The sequence below is a fragment of the Sebastes umbrosus genome, chromosome 15 (genome assembly GCF_015220745.1).
Source record: "Sebastes umbrosus isolate fSebUmb1 chromosome 15, fSebUmb1.pri, whole genome shotgun sequence".
NCBI classification, from domain to species: domain Eukaryota; kingdom Metazoa; phylum Chordata; class Actinopteri; order Perciformes; family Sebastidae; genus Sebastes; species Sebastes umbrosus.
This window is the reverse complement of record NC_051283.1, coordinates 16,618,877-16,640,753: the sequence shown is the minus strand read 5'-3', so window position 1 is coordinate 16,640,753 and position 21,877 is coordinate 16,618,877. Positions and strand designations below refer to the sequence as shown.

At 41.3% G+C, this 21,877-nt stretch overlaps 1 protein-coding gene across 1 annotated transcript in view; it reads left to right on the top strand.

Moving 5' to 3' along the window:
• The window catches only part of gabbr2 (gamma-aminobutyric acid (GABA) B receptor, 2), a 210,646-nt gene that overhangs the window by 61,898 nt on the left and 126,871 nt on the right, over positions 1–21,877 (top strand). The window lies entirely within an intron of this gene.

Here is a 21,877-nt window from a genome sequence, read left to right as displayed (position 1 = left end):
TGTGGCACACATGATCTAGCTGAAAATATGTTTTGAGGTGTTTTTTCATTAGTATGAGCTAATAAAAGTTTTACTACTCAGTCCAGTCGATGCTAATTACCTGCTGGACATTCCTATAATAGATTTTACCATTCAATTATACTCTTGCTTGCTAAATGGCTTTTGCTGCATTAGCAGAGCTTGATGACTGCTCACTGCAGGCATTAAACACCACTCATTCTTGCATCTGGTAAACTTTTGACCCCCTGAGTTATTGCTCACAGTTTCTTTGACTGTGTACTGTACTGCAGTACCAAAGATGGGAAATGCCTCCTTCCAAAGAATACATTTCATTTGCGGCGAAACCCCACAAAGGTTATCGGGCACAGATAAGAAATGAGTGAAGCTCGTGCTTGGAGGAGATAGTATAATTCAAGAGGCTGCATTTTGAACTGAATGTCACATTACGTGGCATATTTCTTCCGCTTGCAATTACTGCGGATCTGCTGCTTTTCATGTTCCTTTCTGCTCGCTCGTCTCGTCAGGGTCACTCAGGAGTGAAAAGATCGGCAGGATGAGGGGAATGAAAGGAGGAGTCATTTTTTTTGTTTCTGTGTTCACTTCCTTTCGGTGGTAATGATCTCAGTCTAGAAAGAGGGGTTTAAGCCATAGTTGAACTCTAAGTGCTCTTAGGTATTTGTCTGTGTGGGTTGTGTGTGTGTGTGTGTTTGTATGTGTGTAAGCTCTTCTCTCTATTTATTGGCTTGTTTGTCAGTGATTACCTGTGAGAAGTGCAGTAGCAATCTTCTGCTCTGCAGCACTCTCTGCCTGGTACAATGTGTTCCCCAGAGCACTTTACCAACCAGGCTCTTTTCACTATAAATACACAGAACCAACACCAACAAATTCATGCCAGTCTGATCCTAAATACACATTCTGACGCTGTCTGAATGCCAGACAGGTAGTGATTGAGGGGAACATGTAAGGTGAATGGCTAAGGAAACACCTAGAAAGTACCTGTGTTTACCTTGCTGTGAGACAGCCGATGGGGAACTTAAGTTGTTATCTATGCTCTCGCAAAAGCAACCAGACTCCATTGGAAAAAAACAGTAATTTAACCTTGCATAACACCGGAGTTGCTGTTCTATCGCTTCCTTGATCGGTTAGTTTGTTTGTATTATTGTGTGACTTTGGTCAGTTCGGATTCAACAAAGTCACACAATAGCACAAACAAACTAACTGATCTAGGCAGCGGTAGACCGGTAACCACCGTGTTCTGCGAGGTAAAATTACAGTTTTTTTCAATGGAGTCTGGTGGCTTTGGCGAGAGCGTAGATAGATACGACGGCTTCACTTCCCCGTCGGAAAGGGCTGTCTCACGGCATGGTAAACCGGCAAACATATTGTAAATATAGCCTGCACTTAAACTGATATTGATTTTTTTAAATGGACCTTTCTTTTAGCTGGCTAAAATATGTTTTGCTGCCGGCCCCGTCTATATACGTACATTACTGTGGTTTTGTGCGGTAAATCCTGTCTGCTTCTCCTAGCTGGGGGTGTGCCGACTGTCATCTACTGTAGGTAATACACTGACTATGGATAAGTACCTCATACAACCCCACTTCAAAACCCCCGAACTAGCCCTTTAAGTATTCACACTTGCATTCAATTGCAAGGACAACCGTTGTTGCTGTTGCTACGTAGTACTCAGTACTAAATTGCTTTCTTTTAGGCCAGCAAGCGTGTAGGTGCAAAGGCACTCTAAAGATATTTATTTATATAAGTTAGCTGTCCAGCACAATGTGGAGACTTATTTCATGTTGAAACAGGTGTCTATTGAACAACCAGTATTATATTAGACCTAATTATCTGCCATTACTTGTGCGTACATGATGTGTTGTTATATTTATGGTGTGGTACAGGGTTAGGGTTGGTTTACTGTGTTCTGAAATGCAAGACGTCCTTGCAGAGCTGAGCAACATCCTCATCAGAGTATGACTCACCAAGCAGCTATAATATGCACTGGAAATCTGCAGGAAGACACGTCAGTGGATGTAAACAACACACCAGATAGCTATTGGTTGTTCTTTGGAGCATTAATGCAGTAAGGTGGCACCGGTGTGTTTAGCTATCATGTACTTAACAAGCTGGTCCTTGCACCTGCCAGCCAGATTGTTGGCCTGAGCCTCTCTGCTCCATCTCTGAGCCCATTGACTTTCATGAGTTCCTATTAACGTGTGCGAGTGTGTTCGTTTATAGTGTGTGTGGGCATGTGTGTGAATCTGTACATGCAATTGTATGAAGGGCATGAGAAGAGGAGGAGCCTCCCTGAATCAAAGAGGATTGGATGATGATTGGAAGTTTTGAATTCCTGCACCCTGCAAAGTTCAATGTGCCACATCAGTGGGAATCTGTTTTTAAAAATGTGAATTCTGTCACCCTGCATATTTATTACCCAGCCCTGGCACCCCGTATGCAAGACTTGAGTTGGCGTGGAGGGAAATAGAGAATATTTCACGGTGATTTTATGGGCCAGGCTTAACAAGCTCATCATTTCCACATCAAAACAGGGATCTCGCTGATACTATCTACAGTAGAGATAGCTGAGAGAATAACCACTCCTGGAAAAAAAGCTTAATCATACACCCATAAAAATAGCGTTCAATCAGCGCTGATGCCTAATGAAGTCAGCTTTGAAAGGCTCAACAAAAATAAACTCCCATTGCATACCCGTTCATTACGCTCTATGCACACATTTGAATTTTTAGAAGGGTAGTATCAGAACCAAAGTTTTTGTACAAAGCCAGTAGCCAGTACTTTTTTTTATTCCCAGCAGAATAACATCTTAAAATCCTGAAACTTCACACAATGAGCGACACAGCAACAGGCTATAAGTCATTTTCATGGGAGTTGGTGACATGAAGTTACTAATTTTGAGGTAAATATTGGGGTAATTTTGCAGTAATTCCAAAGAAAGTACAACCTAATTTTTCCATAATCCCTTCCAACTGTAATGGGCCCATTGTTTTAAAAGAATATAATTAAAACCTCATAAAACAACACAGTCTAACCCACAGCCAGTGTGGTCAGCTTGCAGTGAATATGCCAGCAGATTAGTTTGCTAGTGGTAGCGCCAGCTCAGGTACCCCTTGTCTGTCACGTGACTCTAGCGGCCAATCGTGAATCTCCTCTCTGCAAAATTTGACATCAAGGACAATTCAGCCAGACTAAAACATATTATCAAAACATGTGTACAATATTTCAACCAGCTGCATCAGATCAGAGGCAGACAACATTTACCAGGTTTAAAAAAATGCCAATATCAGTGTGACACAGCACAAAGTATGCAACAACACATCCAGTACTGTATTTGCCAGCAGCATATTGTTAAGCTCTGGATGTACTGTACCTACGGATTGATGTGTTTGTGACACTTTTCTGACTCGGACTCATGTCTCGTGATGCTGTTGCAGTGGCTCGTTTGTCGACCTCCCTCCTCCCATGAGCAGCTCTGGTTTGCTCCATACTTACAGTCGCATTTTGTAATGCAGCGCTGCTGTACATGTGCTAAAATGACTGCCCAGGCAAATTAAAATGGTGGATAAGAACGCTACCAGGGCCAATGGACAGATGGCGAGGAGCGGATTGAGGGAATGATGGAGGAATAGACAGACCGGGGCAGACATGGACTGTAATAGCACAAAATTGAAATTCAAAGAAATGGGGCAAGACGCAGCTGTGTTTGTGAGCTGCCATCAGCCACAAATGCCGCTGATTGCTGTGGTTTTATTTCCGCAAGACAATGAATGTTGGAAGCCATGCTCTTGGCAGCCATCTTGGTCTGTGATTAATCTTGTGTTCTCATCACCATGATATTATATAATTCCAGAAAGCATTTGGCGAGCTTTTTCAATACTTGCTGGCACAGGTATCTGTACCCAGTCAACACGCTGCACTCACTTTACCCTTTTTTTTCTTAACTTATAAGAGGTTCTTTTCCTCTCCACAGCAGTGGTGTCTATTTTCTGTAAATGGCTCATTGAGTGCCAGGAAATAGCCCCAACCCACCCTCCCCGCCAGTTGCTGGCCCCTTCTCACTCACCAATTAGGCCTATCAGTGGCGGCGCTGTTCATTTTCAGCCATGTCGAGTGTGTAATGAAAAATTATGCTCCACGATCGCTTTTCCTCTTGAGAAGACGAAGACAAGAGAGCGTTATTCCTACTAAATTGATTATTTGTAGAAGTGGACTTACTTTGTAGAAGGCAGGTTTTTTTTTTGTGTCATGTCAATACTGTCTTTCAAGGACTTTTTTTGTAAATGCAGACTGGAAAATCAGGCTCCTCTGTTTCCTTCTGTGTAGATATTTCCAGATGTCCTGTGCCTCAACATAGAACCTGCAAAACTTCAGCATCAAACCTCTGATTCATTTATCTTTTAGGGACACTGAATAATGAAGTCAATATATAGTGGGAGGAAAATGTGGATGCACCTTCTCAAGGTGTTGTGGTCAAGGCCTGGACATAGAGCTATATTTACCTGTATATGAAGCCCATTTTTCTTCGGCACTTGCTGTATCGATCGTTGGTGCTTCATTAAACCAGGCAATTTGGGGACAGCAAAGTTGCATCCCCGCCTCCTTGAAGTGCGGCTTTCTCTCTCTCTCTTTTTTTTTTTTGAAGCCTCCACCAACTCTTCAGGGTCTTCTTTTTTCCCCATTTTCTTTCTCTCACTCTCCCTGAGTGCTACACTGGATGTTTCAATAAAACATGTGATGCCTAGCACTGCAGTATTCTGCCTCACTTACGTCAAATCCTCCTGTGTACCGTATCAATATTTCATGACTTCCAAAGTTTAAGCTAAAAATCTCAGAGTGCAAGGGCAAGGATGGTGTGAGCATCACAATAGATCGTCATTTATCAACATTATGAGTCAAGTTGAGGCTCCCCTGTGTGTGTGTGTGTGTGTGTGTGTGTGTGTGTGTTGGCTGTGCTCTGGGGACAACTAAAGGTTATATAAACTTTCCTCTAAAGGTTAAGTGACTCCCCCAAACCATGTTGTTCATATTTGGTTGTATGTGTACTTATGTGTGTTTATTAAGAACAAAGTGCAGTCCAATGGCTTCATGTCAGACCCCCCCTTCTCTGTGAGTACGAGTTAGGACTAGGGATGTCACCGTGAGGACATTTTCCCACCGGTTGATAAACTTGTGACAACACCGGTGTTTCTCTGTGCTGAGACTCTATACGGAGCAGATACTTTCATTTTCAGATTGTAGCGTCCGTCGTCCGACTATGTATTGATAACACGGCGCTGATACGCCAAAATGAACTAAATGGGTTTTATTTCTATGAAAAAAGCTTACAGCGGTGAGGGCGGTGGGCAAGTAATGTAATCGGCGTATGCCCGACCACTGTCTAACACCGGTAACACCGACTACCGCGGCAAGCCTACTAAGGACTGGACTGTAAGGCAAAATATAGGATGCTTAAAGGAATAGTTTGGGTGTTTTGAACTGGGGTTATATGAGGTACTTATCAATAGTCAGTATATACAAATAACTTTTTTTAATCATATTTGCTCCAATCTTGCTACTTCAGCTTTAACCCATTATTCAGCTCTCACCAAAGTTTAGTTTAGGATCATTTGTTTGTGATATTGTGAGTCTTTGGTTAGTTCGGATTCAACAAAGTCACATAGCACAAACAAACTAACCGATCGAGGCAGTGGTAGACCAGCAGCCCCCGTGTTCTGCAATATAAAATTATAGTTTTTTTCAATGGAATCTGGTGGCTTAGAAGAACATAGATGGACGGCTTCAGTTCCTCGTCGGAAAGGGCTGTCTCACAGCAAGGTAAACCGGTGAAAATATTCTAAATATAGCGTACACTTAAACTGATATTTTAGGTTAGCCTTTCTTTTAAGTGGCTAAAATATGTTTTGCAGCAGTATATTGCTTTGGTTCCATTCGGTAAATCCTGTCGGCTTTTCCAAACTGGGGACGTGCCGGCAGTCATCTACTGTAAGCAATACACCGACTATGGATAATTACCTCATACAACCCCACTTCAATACACCCAAACTATCCCTTTAAGAGAGGCAATTAGGGCTGATTTTCATACTATCTCAAAGCTTCAAGGCAAGACCCAGGGGAAACAGGAAGTGGTGTCCGAACCTGTCCAACTCTGGATTAATGTTGTTTCACAAACTAGCTGGAGAAGCTTGGTACTGTATCAACATCCTTTTTATGGGTTGTAAATTGCATCCCAGATATCTGGGATAGACCGCTGATGAAGTAAAACAAGGCAAATGTTGACATTTAAAGCAAAGCTAAAGACAAATGAGGCTGCTGCACAGATGTAATAATATGAAGAATTCCTCTTAATGTTTTCTCATTGAGTCTATCACAACTCCTCTCTCTTTTATCGCTGAAGGAAAAAATGAGGCAGAAAGAGACAAAAGAGAATATTAATTATAAGCTATGCTGTGCATTAATCAGACTTTTTTAGTCATGAAAGCTGCCTGCACTTGTAGAATGCAGCAGCACTACTGTAAAGCTGAGCTCACGCTCGCTGTCGTACCTATTCGCAGTGCCAAATGCGCGCCATTTGACAGGAAACACAGTAATTAGCTAATTAGCAACATTTGTTGAATGCGAGGCGTTAACGGGTTGTAACTGTTGGTGTCACATATTGAATAAACATGCTAGTTCATAAGCACTCAATAAGAACAAGAGCGTTGACAGAACATCTTTCCGTTTCTGTTCTTCACAAGGAAGTAGGAACAACAAATTGAAACAGTTTCTCATTCTTTCTTTTTCAACACTGACACATCTCTTTGACACCGAGGTCTATGAGACACATTCAAAAGGAATACAAGATGAATACATGCTGAATTCCACCCTTGCATTCGAGTACTATCGTTCCCCCAGTAGTTTTTCTGAAGGAGGGCGAGTAAAAAGAAAATCAGCGCGTCATACTCACGGCACTAATGATGGTGCAGGACCTGCCAGCAACAATAAACAAACTATGCACATTTATAGTTCAAGCTTGTTTTTGATGTTTCGCACAGGGACTTTAGCATGCACACCCGTCTTGTGTAGACTGTAAGATAATGTTTTTTTGTGCCCCCAAATCCTGGTTCTTTTCCCATTTCTCTCTATTCTCTTTTGGGGTTTCCAGGCTTTGATATTCCTTATTTAGGTCATACAGTCCATAGCACTTTGAAGAGCTAGCTGGGTGTATACAACGTTTAGTTTCTAGATGAAAAAAAAAGCTTTTAACAAGGAAATCCTATGATAAATAGAATGTGTTATTAATCTCCATCTAAAATTTATTGACTGTAATAAATGGAACTCAGACATATGTCAAGGTTGACTTGGCTTTATTTTGGGGGCCAAAATACACCCTCTTAATCAAGCTAATTTGTAATTTGACTCAGGCTGCTATACAGCTAATTTTGCATTGAAGAAGAGTCAAAAAAGACATCAGCAGGAAAGAAAGAAAGAAAGAAGTTAGTTGGAGGTACAGCGTAGAGAAACAGGAGGAAAAGAGACACATGATTTAAGGAATAGGAGGAGGCGGCATTGAGTGATTGAAAAAGTCAGACCAGAGTTTCCCTGCACATATCAGCTCCAGGATGTAAGTGATGCAATTAATTCCACATCACAAGTGCAAATGAAGGAGCTCCACTCTGATCGTAGTTACATCTCACTTTGGATACCAAATAACTGAAGGAAAAGTGTGCTTGAGTGCAAAGTATAGAAAAAAAGAGAGTAAAAAAAACCCTATGTCATAATTGTATGTAAGTGTGGCTTAGAGCCAGTGTCAACTTGTCAACTGGCTCTTTATTTGACCAGTTTAACCAAAGAAATTGTTTTCTTTGTTTTATTTGAATATTTATTAGAGTCTGTCCTGTTAATCTCAGATTTATCTTGCGAACCAATGTCGCGGTTCAGACTAGGGTTGGGCGATATGTTAAAATTTACCAACTGGCCACCGTCACTCCAACAACCAGTGATTGCCGATATAATCGTGGCGAGCACTCTCTCTCCCCCGCCACTGCAGTTGCTGGGAGATCAGCTGTTCTAGCGGGAGAGCATTGGAAAACACACTTCATTCAAACTTGACAGAAACAAAATAAAACTCACCAAAACCATCGTGGTTAGTCTTTCCAACAATCAAGTATTCTGAATCCTTATTTGACCAAGTTAGGTGTGAAAATATGCTCCACAGCTGTCTTCCTCGGAGGCGGACCATTAAATTGGCAAAATAAAATGACAAATATCGCCCAAAAAATCGGCCAAAAAAAACAACCGACGATGCACTCAGCCAATCACCGAACCCTAGTCCAGACCCCCAGGTTGGGAACCACTGACTTAGATGGTACCACTGGATAACAAACCAGTGAAATATCAGTTCCATCTTTGTTTTAAAGTGACGTTTTTGGTGATGCAGTTTAATAGATTGGCTGTAAGAGGGCGTTGTGAGGTGCAGTTATCCAATAAGCTGTGAGCTGATATTGCATCGTTAACTAGTTATTTTAATGTCTTTATAAGTCACGTTCAAACCTGAGTGAGTCCATTTTTCTGTTCAGTAATGTCTGAATAAGCTTCACTTAATCTACATCACAGCACCATGTTGCCAGTGAGCTTTTACAAAACCCCGAAAGACTTCTACCCGGCTCACCTCCATCTCCTCTGGGACATTTTAGAATCACAGGGCTCGGTACCTCATCGACCCAAAAATTAGTGTCGGAAACGGGCTTCTCTGAGGCCGGCATTAGGAGGATCCTTTGAAACAATATCAAAACAAGGGCGGACTCGCTGAGCAATTGGACATCAAAGAGGACCCGGCTCCATTACAAGCCATTAAAACCATAACGGCTGCTTGGAAAGAGTGAAGCTTAGAGGATCGATAAAGGGCAGTTTAACTGTCTGACACAGCTCACTAATATCTGAAACATCAACTCCCCTTCAGAGAGAGATAGAGGGAGGAAGAGGGAGAGAGAAAGAAGATGAGGACAAACTTAGTGGGTGAGAGAGAGGAAATGGAAAGAGAGAGAAAGACTCTTGAGATCATTACAGAGTGCTTTCCGTCTTCCTTCGTTCACTCCTCCCTGCTCTACAGTATACATGTACACTACATCATGATATAACCTGATTTACAGAGTAGGATTCGCCTGTAGGATAATTCAAATCCTACACACACAACACAAATATAAACACATACTAGCCATCCCTGTCTCCTAAAAATTACAACCTCCATACAACAAAACATGCATTGTGTTTCGAGGGAAACATATTTTGGCAGATAACGTTTGTTTTTGATGTATCACAGATACCTTTGTAATGATAATCCGCCAAAGTCCACGTACGGAGAAGGTTGGGGTGGTGGATGGGTCAATAAACACAGGATTTTTCATGCTATCAAAGTGCTAGACTGGTTTAACTTGAGAAAAGAAACGTTTCTGTAGTTTACAGGAACTCCAAAATGTTCCTGTTCAGTGTATTTATAGCAACATGTAGCACAGTAGAGTAAAAATAGTTCTCAGTGCTCCTGATGGCTGTATTTAGCTTAACTACACTGCCTGAACTGTTTAGTGTATCAAATTGCATCCATCTTAAATCTGATCAAAGTGTTTTGTGTAACAGACACCAGATCCAGGCAGAAAGCCTTGAACACTCTCTCCACGTCCTTACTTGATTAAATTCCTTTTCGTCTTTGTCACTCTTTTCTATCTCTCTTTCCTCCTCCCACACGATCCTCTTTCGCTTTATCGGGGCATCAGAATGCGGAAGCGTTAAGCCTCCTTGAGGTTGATACCGAGCTCAATGCTATTTTCATTCCCTATTGGTGCAGTCATTCAATACCTCTCTTTTTAGTCTACGGCTGCAAATGGAATCCAGTTTGATAAGTGGTGATAAATGATAATGTCTCTCTGGATTCAGGATCAACTGAGTCTCTACAGACTTAGGCTACGGTCACACTGCAGGCAAAAGTGGCCGTAATCAGATTTTTTTGTAGCATATGTGACTCAGATCTCAGAACAGTGTGAAGAGCACAAATCACATGGAATCTGATCTTTTCAATTCAGATTTTGACTACTTTCATATGTGGTCCTAAATCAGATACAGGTCTGATATTTTGCAATGCGAGTCTCAACAGTCATACTGGAACTCATGTGGCTTTTCTGTCACACTAGTCTAGATCAGGATTCGTCACAATTCTGCGCTGTGAGGCCATTTCCATCTCGATCCATTCCTGGCTCCGAATAGAGGTGGGAATCACCAGAGGCACAACGATACAATATTATCACGACACTTAAGTACCATATATTGTGATATATTGCAATTTATTACTTTTTTTCAACTGCAAATTGTGCTGTTGATGTTTGTCAACATCTCTTTTATCTAATAAGATACAGTTTTCACTCTGTTCATTCACATATCTTGAGGTCAGAGGTCAAGGGACCCCTCTGAAAATGGCCATGCAAGTTTTTTCTCACCAAAATTTAGCATAACATTGGAGCATTATGACACAATATAAATTGACATAAAAACAGTGTATGTAACAGAGTCTGTACATGTTTGTTTTCATGATTCATAATTTCATAATGACGTGGCACCATAACTGATTTCCACATGGCTCGGTTTGATTTTGTTGATCAGTGCTTCGGGGGATACGTCCTCTCAAAGTTGCTCAATTAAATTCCAATCATATTACACAAGCTATTGATATCTTTGATTCATCATAAAGCAATGCGTCATTGATGTCTGTATGACATGTTTTAATAGTTTTTCTATTCTTTTAGAGATGTATGGATTATGTGTTCACTCTTTTCCCCTAAATTGCGGCCTGTGGGTAAATTTGATGTGATTTCCAAGACATATTTTCCTCTTCAGAGACGGTGAACAGTAGGCAAACGACTTCTCTCCTCACGAATCACAAATCCCACTGCCAGTTGGTGTCCTCTTTGAACAGCTGTGCCACTCAGACTCAGATTGAAACAGGCAAACAATTGTTCAGATGGATAAAGGAACATGCCCATACATGCACAGAAGCAGAGATGTGCATGCAGGCTGTCGCTGGCTTACACTTGACATGTTTCTCTCACTCCATGTCAAATCTATCGCTCTCCATCCTTTTCTTTTCTAACCCACTCTCCTGAACAAAAGGGGTTTTCCTTTTCAAAGGGCCCCATAAAACCCTTGGGCACACAAAGTAGAAATTGCTATAATTGGTGAAGACGTGGTTAAGCGTTTGGCATGAGGAAGTCCCATATTCTAATTACGCTGGCAGAGATAGGGGCTTATACTTGTTTCATGGCTAGGAAACTGTTTTCATGAATAGTCATAACATGCTTTCCGCTGCATTATGATATGTTTATATTGTGACACTTGTCAAAAGATTTATCTTTGTTTTGTAGCCGCAGCATCGCATTTGCATGTAAATTGGTATCATGATGTGCATATTCAAAATGACGGAGCAGTTTCTCCATGTAATACGAAAATGGTTGTTGTCAAATGGCAGCCTTTAAGGGTTTTTCCTGGTTTCTAACCGCTGCCATTATGTCGTTATACAGCAGGCCATTTCTTTATGATGCTGTCCTGCATCAAATCAGGTAATTTAGTGTACAATATGTGTACGGTACATTAAATCTGCCTTTGAAGAGATAACACATTTACCACAGTGTTGCTTATTTTGTCACAGAGCATGTTTTAGAATATTTGCAATACAGCAGCTGCTTATCTTGTGTGATATTAAACAGAATATCTTTAGGACTATACTCTACAAACATGTTGCTTGGGAGTATGGTCCAAACTATTGATGCTGTGGAAATACCCAACACTATCAAATCATGTGCTGTATTTCCAAACAATGCTGTTCAACGAGTGCATGTTAAAAAGACACAACAATAGTAGAAATGAGTTGAAACCTATCATCACAGTTGTATTTGAGCTTGTATTTATTTCTGACCAGCTTTAAGGACACAGCAAGGGTTTCCGACCTGACAGACAGCACAAAAACTATATGACTCACAGTTAGTGAAGTGTTATGTGAAGTGTGTTTTATATAGAAAATGTCCTGAGATGCAGGCAGCACGGCACAGCCCTGTTTAAAATTTTAATTCAAACCTTTTAGTGGTTTGCGAGCAGGAGGGCCTGAGAGACAAAGCAGACAGAGCAGCACAGCTAGCTCATTAGAACAGAGTGGAATTTGTCTGTCCTTGAACCTCTCTTTCTCTCACGCACACACACACACACACACACGCTAACACTCGTATATGTATATCAGTGTTGCCACAATACCAAAATTATGACTTTGATACAATACCCTGCCTACATTTCTCGATACCAGTACTGAAACAAACCTCAGGAAAAATAATAGAATAATAGATGACAGAACTTGGAACTTAAAATTATTTTTTTTAAATTATGAATTTATTAAAGATGTAAAAATGTATTACCACTTTTTAAACAGCGTTTAATAAGCCTTTTTTTTGTAAAACAGCGCCCTCGCCGGCACATCATTAACAGTTCAGGCAGAGAGTGGTACTGCAGCACGGGAGACAGCGAGAGGCTTCCAAAACAAAAACCCACAAAACAATAATACATTTAGATGACGTTCTGTGAGAAGTTGATGAGAGAAAAGCTGCTAAAATCAGGAAAACACCACAGTTACTGTAGAAAGTGGTGTTGTGACAAAGTGTTTGTGAAGAGAGAGAAGAGTAACTCTCGCTGCCAGACTGCTTTTCATTTCCGTCCATTTCACGTTAACACGGTAAAACATATTTTAAAATACTGTCATTCTTAAAGTATCAGTACTAATAAAATATGGTATTGTATCATTTTTAATAGCATGGTATTGCGATAGTTTCTACTATCAGTATAGAGTGCTCCAGGGATGACGTATTTTTGTATGCCAACCAGGAAGTTAGCATCGCCCTGAGTTCCCTCGACAAAAAGCCAATGGGATTTTTCCATTTGGTTTTGGAATATTACAGAAAATAAGCTCTGCGGCAAACACGCGTTTATGATACTTGTTCAGTAAGATAATCTCCGCAAATCAACGCCACTTCTATGATTTTTGAAGTGTGAATGCAATCGCCAGAAGTGAAAAGCTATAAACACGCACAAAAGATACATATTTCACTCGCACTGTAAAGATAAAGCATCTGAAACACACACAAATACACGCATGCGTCCAGTTATACATTCACTTTTCTGACACCTACTGAGCTCCACAGGTTGGCAGAAGGAAACAGGTGAAAGTGGGGCAGAATGTTCGCCAGCACCAGGCACAGAGTGTTCCTTTGGTCTGATCTCCTTGTACAGCGCTCACACTCACATGACACACTGACTAGGTACTGTAGATGCATTCTCACTTGTACCAACCTTTAAATTTATAAATACCTTGGTGGCATCAAAGGCGAGTTTGTGCTTGACTTGTGGAGTGCTGGGTATTCCTACATCCGAATGCATCACAACTGTTTCTCGTCATGCTGTCTTCTTTCAGCTGCTGCTGGTCAGCTACTGCATGTCTCGTCCACTTTAGTAATACGATTTAGAACTCACATCAGCACAGCTTTTACTGGATAAAACTTGTTGTTGCTGTGAGAAATTGAACAATAGCAGAGTGTACGCTTAGAGCAAGGGTTAGATTTTATCTAGGGCTGTCAATCAATTAAAATATTTAATTGCGATTAATCGCATGATTGTCCATAGTTAATCACGATTAACAAATTAATCCCACATTTTTTTTCTGTTCAAAATGTACCTTAAAGGGAGATTTGTCAAGTATTTAATACTCTTATCAACATTGGAGTGGGCAAATATGCTGCTTTATGCAAATGTAGGTATATATTTATTATTGAAAATCAATTAACAACACAAAACAATGACACATACTGTCCAGAAACCCTCACAGGTACTGCATTTAGCATAAAAAATATGCTCAAATCATAACATGGCAAACTGCAGCCCAACAGGCAACAACAGCTGTCAGTGTGTCAGTGTGCTGACTTGACTATGACTTGCCCCAAACTGCATGTGATTATCATAAAGTGGGCATGTCTGTAAAGGGGAGACTCGTGGGTACCCATAGAACCCATTTACCTTTACATGTCTTGAGGTCAGAGGTCAAGGGACCCCTTTGAAAATGGCCATGCCAGTTTTTCCTTGACAAAATTTTGCGCAAGTTTGGAGCGTTATTTAGCCTCCTTCACGAGAAGCTAGTATGACATGGTTGGTACCAATGGCTTCCTAGTTGTGTAGTTTCATTTGGTACCAGGGTCTTCACTCTAGCTTTAAAACTGAGCCTGCTACAACCTCAGAAAGATCAGCGGCATGTCTGATATTTTTTTTTTTAATTAAAAATCTCAAGTTGCGTTAATGCATTAAAGAAATTAGTGGCGTTAGAACTAATTTGCTTTAACGCGTTATTATCGCGTTAACTTTGACAGCCCTAATTTTATCTATTAGATATAACACTTAACAGAAGTTTGTCTCCATTGAAAGCTCAATCCTACTTTTAATAACATTTCCTGCAGTGGAGAGGGTGATATTTAATTTTCAGTTCAAAGGTGTCCTGTAGTGCTTTCCTCAACACTAGCACTTGCATTTTTTGCATAAACTGATGACGGTGCTTTCATGTCTTCGTTGTATGAAATCAGGCATGAAATACAGGTACCTTGGAAATCCACCACAGTAAAAAGAAATCCAAGAATCATTCATCCCCCTAAATGCTGATACAGTATCAAATTCCCTTCACACACCCTGGCACTTGGCCTTTCAAACCACTTCCTGTCTTGCTTAATAAATCCCCATGCTGAAACAAGATCCATTGCAGCTAACTCATCTGAATACACAGTATGATATATACAGGGCTGGAAATCAATGCAGGGCTCCAAATTTTCAGTGATACCAAATGGATTTCTTTCATTAAATAAAGCGGATACTGTAGTGTTTATTCTCAAGGATCACTTTGTAAGGTTGAGAGGGAGAAGGAAGTTCGTGAGATGTGGAATTTCATTGGCCCTGTTACCTGATATTTACCGCTCAATAGGTTAAGGCCAGGGGGGTCACCGCTCCCTGTGGCGGAACGCCGTGCATTTTTAAAAAGACAGCACAGACTTACCAGCAGGACGCCAGCTGCCTCCCTCAGTGTTAGGAAACGCACATAAACACACCATCATTGACCTTAAGCTCCAATAAACACCATTAAATATGAATAAGGACATAATTGAAAGTAACCACTGGCACTTTCTTCTTTCTTTTTTTTCACCCCCACACACATACACACACCAGAAACCCCAAAGCCAACCACTTATTATCTGGCTTACTACTTGGCCAGTAATAATCTTGACATTTTCTGTGGTGTCATTAGGACTCTCTGCAGAAACCACACACAGAGCCAAGCCTTTGATGGTGCATGAAAATAAGAACGCCCAATTCAAACTTTACATGGTTTTTATCGACAGCACAAGCAGTGATGATTTATGGTTCATCCTGCTTCCTCTCGCCCATTCCAGAGTGATTTTTATAGCACAAGGAAGTGTGGGAGAGTTACCACAGACAACGTCGTGAGAGAGAGAATTCATAGTAGGCTATCAAAAGACAACAATGAGTGTTGAGTGTGAAATATTTATTTTGTCCATCGATTGGTTTTCTTGAACAACTCCCCCTTCCCCCTCATCATCCATACCAACCCCCTCTTCCTTGAACTCTCCAACCTGCTCTCATTGATCCATCAGGATGAGAGAGATGGAGCGAGCATTGGGCCTGGATAGATATTTTTTTACTTGCACTGGGTGTTTATCCTGCAGAGGTAAACTTTGATTCCAGGCTCTGTTGTGGCATTACTTCCTTTTCCCCCACCGGCAGAGAACAGTGGGAGTAATCAGCTTAATTGGTATAATTATGGGGTAAGCAGTGAACCCTTGAACACACGCCTTTGCTTTTCTAAACGGATATTTGCAGATTACGGGGGTAAAGTTCTCCTCGTCAGCGTTTCGCTAGATCTCCTTTTGTCTAGGAATTGGGGCTATAATCTGTAGAACATGTAGAAAACAGATAATCCAGTCTTTTTGTTTAATTTACTGATGGATCTTCTGAATAATTACAGTCAAAACTAGCTTTCATTCACAAACTGGTTTAAAGGATCCCACAGACATACGATACAAATAGTATTCAATTATTTAAAGGAACATTCAGTAGGATCTGGTGGGAAAAATGGAATATAATATTAATAAGTAGGTTTTCTTTAGTGTATACTCACTTGAAAATAAGAATCATTGTGTTTTCATTACCTTAAAATGAGTCCTTTCTACATCTACAGTGGGTGCTCTTCACAAAGTCATGTTTCTACAGTAGCCCAGAACGGACAAACCAAACTCCGTTAACTTTTCCTGCTTGGGCAGGAGTTGATCACGTTAGTCACCGCCGTCACCGCCGTCACCGCCGTCACCGCCGTCACCGCCGTCACCGCCGTCACCGCCGTCACCGCCGTCACCGCCGTCACCGCCGTTCTCTCTCTCTTGCTTCACCACTCACTTCCAACGTCTCTGCTCCAAATGGCCTATGCTACTCTTACAACAACTGGCATTAGAGAGGGCCATTTGCATTTTTGCGTAGGCCACCGTACTTATCCAACACGCTTGGCACAGGGGAGGGGCTTTAGTTTGTTGCAATCTGCAACCTCACTGCTAGATACCGCCAGATCCTACACACTGCTCATTTAAATTTAGTTAAACGGTAATATTAAAGTCACTATTGACTTTATCAATATTAAACCAAGACCCCATTCCCATTTTCGTTGTGGGTGCCTAAACAGAACCATAAAAATCATATATCATGCTTTAGTTGCTATTGTTTTGCACAAAAGGATATTGTAACAAATGAAATATGTTGTCAATGAACATTTTGCTGAAACATTTGGTATAAACATTTTGCAACTTGGCAGATGCAACAATAATAAAATTTCCTTATTATGTTGAGAGAAAATGTAATCGGGTGTATAATATATATACAGTATATATATATTAAAACCAACCAAAATCAGAAGAACAGGCTTAATACATACAGTATAAAACACTCATCTCAACCCCCTCCAATATTTCACCACCTATTTAATATAACACGGCCCTGCAGAAAGCAAAGCTTTGAGTGGTATTTATTCTTTGGTGTCATCGTGCTCAGGGGTCTTTCATGTTACTTGTCTGACTGCCAGCCCACCTCAGACCCTCGCCATGTCTCCCTCGCAACCCAGGAGATGGAATTTTAAAAATTTACAGTCCTCTTTGAGCTAGCCTTTTGGCCCCTGCAGGTCTCTGGAAATTGAAAAGTCAGAGAGAGTAAAGCAGAGAGCGAAGGTAAGATGGAGGGAGGCCGTGAAAGAGGGAGAGAGGTTTCTGCAGAGCTGGACAGACTTTGCATTACCCCTATGGCAAGTTCTCGACCACTTCTTGTTTCTCTCTCTCTCCCCTCGCTCAGTGGAGTGGCCCTCCACAGCAGAGGCCAGATGCTATCAGATGCCATCATTGAAAAAGTCAACGTGTTTTGAGGGCAGTTCATTGAAATGAATCCCCAGACCGGTTCCTGTTTTCTCAGACCTCTCTACAGCATATTTCACAGCTGAAGCTGTTTCGTGGCCACCATTCGAAGAGTAATTGAAAATCCATGGCTGATTGACTCAGACCCTTGGTAATTAATTTTCCTTCAGTTGAAGGGCTCTAAGACCAACTACCACATCTATGCTGTGTGCTGGTTCTGAGCTAGTACTGACATAGTGTAGATCAGCTGCCCACTTGGATGGCTGATATTGATTCTTACAAATAGCAGTTACACACACATATGTATATACATATATATAAACACACACATACATGCATAAATATGTACGGTGACACACTTTTTGAGACCTGATATTTAGTCACGCTAGCGGCCTGGCTCTAGTGATGGCAATGTTGCTCTGCCAGTCTGTTGGTTGGTCGGCCGGTCCACCACTTTGATCCAAACTGAAAAATCTCAACAACTATTGAATGAATTGTCATGAAATTTGATGCAGACATTCATGTTTCCCAGACAATGTATCCCAGTGCCTTTGCTGATCCCCTGACCTTTCCTCTTGTGCCACCATGAGATTGACAGTTGTTCTGAGTGAATTGTCTCGACATCTACTCGATGGATTGGATTGTGATCAGATTTGGTACAGACATTGATGTCCCCCTTAATGATGAACTGTACTAATAGTGAACTTATCGTCTAGCGCCAACATCAGGTACAATTCTTTTAATTTGTCCAATAAATAGTTTTTTGTTTTTTTAAACAAATCCCCTCAAAACTCCCCCATATCCTGCTAAGCATCATCATGTTAGCATTGTCATTGTACATATGTACAGCCTCACAGAGCCACTAACTTGGCTGTATACTCTCATGCTGTGTCTCAATTCATGTTCTCCCATACTTACACTTGCTATTTTGAGCGCATAAGTGCATTCACACCAACAAGTATGGCAAAATGCAGTGCACTATGAGTACAGGGGTTGGTGTACACATAATGGTCAAAAGGTTGAGTGTGGAACACTGGACACTTCTCACCCTCAATGGTCGTGGTCTTGGCTACGTAGGGGAATGGGAGGGACCACCAAACTTGTGAAAATAACAGATAGCGGTGTATTTTCCATCTTTTAGTAAAACAGGGAACACACTAGCAAGTAAAAGTAATATCACTATCATTCTGTTTTAATACAATTGTCAAGCGAGCTAACAAGCTGGCAGATATTTTGGCGGACGACAATTGCGGTCAAATGTTGGCGGTAACGCTCCGTCCGGTTGCAGTGTGTCATTAAAAAGAAAAAGCGGTCTAATGTTGTGATCGTCATTTCCGGTGCACAAGTGCACAACAGCCATGTTCCATTTGAGACAACACTATCCAGTCGAAATTCATGCACTATGCTAGTTAGTTCATAGTGTACACAGTGTACTACATGGAAGTGTACCAACGCAAGTATCTGAATTGAGACACAGCATCACTCTTGTTTCCAATTAGGGCTCATGTACTTGTACTGTGGATATTGACTTTCTTCCAGTTTTCTTCTTTCCCCCTTTTCTATTCTGCTCCGTGGGTAAGAGTGATTACTAAGTAATGCAAAAAAGACAGAGAAAAACTTAAAATTCTCTGGGTAGTATCATTTACACACAAAATAAGGGCCTAAACCCTGGCTCACACCCAGTCCTGTTATTTATTCCTTTAACTTGTCTCTAATACCACAGTGACTGATAGCTAGCTCAAGGTGCCTTCTGCTCTACTGCCTCTCCTTATGGCAAACTAACTGTTGATCAAGGAAGGATACCTTTTAGAGGGTTGGCACACATCCACCTGTTTAGAGGCAAGCAACAAGCACAGCTGAAGGACATTTAGGTGAATACTCTGGCGTATTTAAGTGTGGTTCCAGTAGACTATAGCTTCTCTGGTGATTGCTAAATCAGAAATAAGTTAATATAAGCTTTGAGTTCCAGGTTGTCCATATGACTGAGGCCCCATGCAGCAAAATATAGCTATTTTTTCAAGTAAAAGAAGGCACCCTGATGTTATATGGTCTAATGTGACATTAATACAGACAGCATGTAGGCCACTGAATCCACCTCTATACTCTCCACAAAACAACATCAAAGGGAATGACATCTACACAGGAAACCAAAGTAGAGTTACAGCAATGTCATCTGAGAGTCCAAGCGAAGAAGAAGCGCGGGAAATAGCGAGAGACCTAATAGCATGTCTCACATTGAAGGACCTTGGAGCTTGTGTCTTGGAGATGAGTCGCTGATATATACCCAGCATGCTGAGTGTGGGAACGGGCCGCATTGACACCCGCATCACGTTTGCAGCAGAGCGCTGTATGGCACTATAATCATGGTCAGCTTATAGAAAAGAGAGAGAATGGCAGAGAGAGAGGTGTGTGGCCGGTAGCTCCACTGAAGGTCTTCATCCAAATAACAATTCTGCGGGGGATAGAGAGGTATTTACCTCATTAGGTCCATGCTTTGGTTGATGTCTGATGTGTGTATTGTGATGACATGTACATATGACTATCATGTCATGGTGTAGGTGTATTTTCCCTCACATTATCTGCACCTCTAGACATCTAACGTCCTCTGCTACTATTATGTTTGTTCTTTAGGCCAGGAAGCATTTCTTGGCACAAATGCTCATTTCTCTCCATGAACATACTTGATGCAGGACTTGACATTAATTGACATTGATTAATTGTCAAAGCAACTATACCCATTTAACCGAATTTTGACCGATTAACGCAGTTAAAAATAAATAAAACGTACAAAAAAAAGCTGTGCAAAAGTCGGAGGAGCGGCTTGTCACTGAAATGAGAATAGCTGGTCCACCTTAAAGGTCAGCCCACCTTAAGTGAGTCCAGGCCGAAGTTGTCGCTAACTTCGGGGCTAACCCCTTTGACTTTAATCAGCAGGTGGCTGGCAAGACACAGGAACTTGGCTTGGGTCTTGAGGAGTTGTACCATCTATTCACCAACAAATAGCCTAAACTGTATACACACTGCACTGCTACGTTCACAGCTATAAAGTTACTGTTGACTTCATACCCTGACATTGACAGAGTATGCCAGGCAGACACACAACTGACAACCTCGCAACTAAACTAGGAGACTTACTGGGATAGTGGCTGCCTGTGTCCACGAAAATGCACGCAACATCGTTGCTGCTAACTCTTGCCTGTCAGTTGGCAGTGAATAATGTATTTAACATGTTTTTGCATCGGGTTGTTGTTGCAGCTGGGTGGCTTGTTCGACATTTCAACCACACCACCCCTGCATGCAAGGCACCAACGTTGTTGGTTAATGGTTAATGATCGATGAATGAGGGTCGGCTGTTGGTCAGAAAAAACAATGTAGCATCCCTAATCCAGGTTACAGAAATGATGCTGACAACCTCAGGCAGAGGCCTCCTGGAAGAACTTAACAGCAATAGAAGTCAGATCTAAATCACTTTTACTAAATAAATTTGCAAACACTGCTACAAATAACATATTGACCCTGTTTACACTTGGTTTTAAAATGTATCTTGGGTGATTGGATCATGGTTGGACAGTGCTAAATACAAGTGTAAACGACCACCAAGACACTGTGATCTGATAACTCAATCCACTTGCCGAGGTGGCCTGGGACGCATTTGACCACATTTCTTTTGTAGCGTAAACGCTAATGTGTCCAGTTGGTTCTCAAATTGCGTAAGCTGGCTTTGTCCACAACGTTCGAAAAAGCCCATAGAGATATATTACGAGTGCGTCAAACATCTTGGGCGGTTTGGTTTGCCTGGAACACGCCAAAAAATAGACCTAGTCTGTATTGTTTTGATTTCTTCTTCTTTTATTTTGTGGCAGACTAGGCATAGTAAGTGCACTGCTGCCTCCCGCCGGTTAAAAACAACAACACATTTGGTCTTTGCTAACGGAAATGATGTACGTGCTTATTTGCATATAGAGTGGGGAAGTGAGATCCGATCAGAAGTGGTCACTCGAGACGCATGGAGACGCACTCTAATGCCAGGTGTGAACTGACGTACTTAGAGTTGTCCACTTGTGATTCGGTCAGGTGCCAGGTGTAAACAGGGTAATTAGGTTGCATGTCTTTAAAATATTTTCCACCTCCTGTAAGCTGAATAATTCTGTAACTTTCCTGCAAGTTATTTTTAACTTGTTTGTTTGTGCTTTGTCTGAGTCTGTCGATTTGTTTTTGGGCAAATGTTGTCAGGACTATCAAGGCTATTTCACGGTTGCATTACTAATGCATCTGTATTGTAAACACAGATGACTTGGCTTTTATGGAGCTTTGTTATTTGACGTGTGTTGCTTTGAAACGTCACATAT